General features: G+C 43.9%; 1 pseudogene; it reads right to left on the bottom strand.

The window, feature by feature from the left end:
- Positions 1-2,362: 2,362 nt before the first annotated feature.
- LOC134484494 (H/ACA ribonucleoprotein complex subunit DKC1-like) overlaps positions 2,363-3,425 on the bottom strand; it is a 6,578-nt pseudogene continuing 5,515 nt past the window's right edge.

The following is a 3,425-nucleotide window of genomic DNA, read 5'->3' as shown; positions in this document are numbered from 1 at the left end:
AGTACACACAAGCTGGAAGTTCCTGGTAGCTACCCAAGTATGTGTTTATGTATAAAAATATTTTCCTTCACGCCACTAAGTGCACTCAACGTTCATCCCAGGAAAAGGTTGACGCCACTCACTATTGCAACAAAACAGTCTCAGCCTGTTGAGATGGAGTCATTCTGCCTCTCTGCCTTACTTTTCTTACACTCAGGATGGTACAACAAGCACCCTTAAATGTATCTCTGAGTCCCATCTGTCCAGTTCTTCTCCCCATTAAGCCATCAAAATACAAAAGTACACAGGGTAACAATGTTGTGCTCTCTCCCATGTGCACTTAATCTCTGTTGGGAATAAAACAGTAACAAATTCAGAGACTGATGAAAGAAAAAGTCATTCTCAGCACCGAGTTCTGCAGAAAGGGAATGTGTACACACTGTCATGGAGACCAGGGGCAAAAACGTCTCTGGAACATTGGTTTAGGGGCAAGAGAGTGGGTTTTACAGTCCTCCCATGGGGAGAAATGTCTGCCCCCTCTCTCTGTCTGTATGTTGGAACCAAACTTCACATCTCATTGGCCAAGTACACATGCCTCATCCAATAAACAATCTTGGGCTAGAGGTTGCTTCCCCCTTTCCTGATATTCCCCTGTAAAATGTGTAACAGAGTGCTGAGTCCAACATGTACCAGACACCAGCTAAGAGAGAGAAGAGGAGGCCTAGCATCTCCTGTAAACCCAGTGAGGCCTATGAGCACCAGTGAGGCAAGTTCTCACTATGCACTGTAGGCTGGCCTCAGACTCACTGTGTGACTCATACTGGCCACAATCAGTATGAGTTTTAGGCGATTGTGGGGTCAATGTTAGAAAAGAAGCTGTGTTTCCTGTGCAGAGATTGGAATGTGACAGGTCCAGACGCTACTTACCTTACCTTGGGCTACATCTAGTTTACTGAAAGAACCATTCCTTGCCTCTCTGTGTACCCATACCTCCAGGAGTCTTCAGGGAGCCAGTGAATTAAAACTTGATAACTACTATTTGGCCTGAACAGAAGGGAAAACTAGGTTTGGATTCCAAGTGTGACACTGAAGCAATAGATGACCATGGACGTTAACCCCCAAGAGGTACTTAAACTTGGACACCAACTATGTACGCTGTGCAAGCTCTTCACTTTATAAAAAGAATATAAAACCATGTGATTTCACACTACTTATCAAGGGCCTGTTTGTTTGAATTGGAGGCAGGGTCTTGCTATGAATTCCAGGCTAGTCTTAGCCTTCCTCCCCTCCTCTGCCTCACAAGGGCGTGATAAACATTGGTGTGGATGCCAGTTCTGTGGTGAAAGTGTAGTGAGGTGCTCAAAATCCATAACTAGCTTTTGTTATATGGTTATGCAGCACACATTTGCTTTTCTAAAATCATTCATTTGTCCCCTGTCACAATGGCAGGGGGTCAGCCTGTCTAAACAAAGGATATCAGATGACCCTTGACATTCAAAAGAAAAAATCATTTTTGGGCTCAGCCATTGCAGTTGAAAAACCTGGAGAATAGCTCTTTGCGTCCGTTGGTTTGGTGTTTTATAGCTTGTTTGCTTTTTGACTTTGTGTGTTTTGCTTCTCTATGCAAGTTCATGATATACTTTGGGGACTGTTGTCACCTGCTGCCAGTGTTATAATCACAAACCTAAGTTCATTTACTCCTTGTCAGCTAGAAAGGGCAAACAGCCAGGGCAGTTGTTGGAGAAAGAAAAAGTTTTATTTAGAAGACTACTAAGAAGGCAGAGAGGCAGACAGTATCACAACAAAGACTGTGTTCTTTTAGAGTAGCAGGACTTTTTAAAAACCTTTAGTCAAGTGCTTAATTGCCTGGCTGTGCATGGTTGGGGCATATGTCTTAGGTGCCAGCATAAGCCAGCAGAGAGTGTTGGGTCCCCTGTAGCTGGAATTCCTACAGGCATTTGTATGCCAAACTCCTGTGTCAGAACACGAATCACTCTTAACCACGAAGCCATCTCTCAAGTCTCTTAACCCATTAGGTGGCTTTTGTCAGACTCACCAGTTGCAGCAAAGCCAGTGGAAAACTTCTAGACTGCACTCTGCCTTCCAAGGATCAGAGATCCATTGTGGAATGGTAGGGGTGGAAAAGACAGAATATGAGAGCCAGAGGATGTGGATGGCTACAGGTCAATGGTATTCCTTCTCATACAGCAGGGCAGCTGCACATATGAACTCACAGAGGTTCTGAAGTCATGCAGAAGACTATTGCAATAGTTACAAGTACGCATGTGACATCTGAAGCCACACTAAATTCCAGTGTCTTTCTTATCCTTGTATTGTCATGAAGTACCCCATGAACAAGGTACCTCAAGAAGCTAAGATTGATTCACTGGGAGCTCACAGTACCAGAGGGCTGGCGTCCTTGACTATGATGGAGATAGGCTGGCAGGCAGGCACACAGAATTGTGCTCAGAGCATTTAGCAACCGTCCAGAGCCAAGTGCAGCTGGCCATCTCTGACTATTGTCAGGGTCCAGCCTCAATTCTGAATGACAGTTCTCAACTGGAAGCAGGGGAAAAAGTATAAAAGACTACTTTGGAGTACAAACCGACAGGCAATTTTTCAATGCTTAAAGTTTCTTCAATTTCTTCTTCTTCGTTGTCTTCATCATCTTCCTCCTCCTCCCTCCCTCCTCTTCCTCTTCTTCCTTCCATTCTCCTTCTCCTCCTCCATCTCTCTCTCTCCCTCTCTGTCTCTCTGTCTCTGTGTGTCTGTCTGTCTGTCTGTCTCTCTCTCTCATACACACACACACACACACACACACACACACACACACACACAAACACACACACACACACCTGCAGCTTGAGGCTGCACACTCTGCACTTTCTTGTGTGCTCTTCTTTTCTCCTCTGTACTTTTCTTTTCTCAAACTCACACACACATACACAGATGTCTTAATTCCTCTTTCACTCTCACACACACTCATCATACACACCTCACACATATCTCACACACATCACATGCACTTTCCTTTCACTCACACAGCTCCTCTCTGGTAGAGGAAGTCTGGTAGAATTCTGTGCTAAAAGTATCAGACCCTGGGGTTGGGGATTTAGCTGTGGTAGAGCGCTTGCCTAGCAAGCGCAAGGCCCTGGGTTCAGTCCCCAGCTCCGAGAAAAAGAAAAAAGAAAAAAAAAAGTGTCAGACCCTGGGCATTTGTTTTTTGGGAAACGTATGATGGCTTCTATTTCTCTAGTGGTTATATGTTCATTTAATTTGCTTTTTTTTTTTTTGGTCTTAATTTAACTTTGGTTTGTGCTACATAGCAGGAAAATTATTTATTTCCTTTAGATTTTGCAGTTATGTGAACTACAGGTTTTAAGGTATGCCTCCATGCATTTCCTTGATGTCTGATTTTGAATATTCTCTTTATGGTTTAGGTAGTT

The sequence above is a fragment of the Rattus norvegicus genome, chromosome Y (assembly GCF_036323735.1).
Source record: "Rattus norvegicus strain BN/NHsdMcwi chromosome Y, GRCr8, whole genome shotgun sequence".
NCBI lineage: Eukaryota > Metazoa > Chordata > Mammalia > Rodentia > Muridae > Rattus > Rattus norvegicus.
The sequence above is the reverse complement of the archived record's forward strand: the minus strand, read 5'-3'. Positions and strand labels throughout refer to the sequence as shown.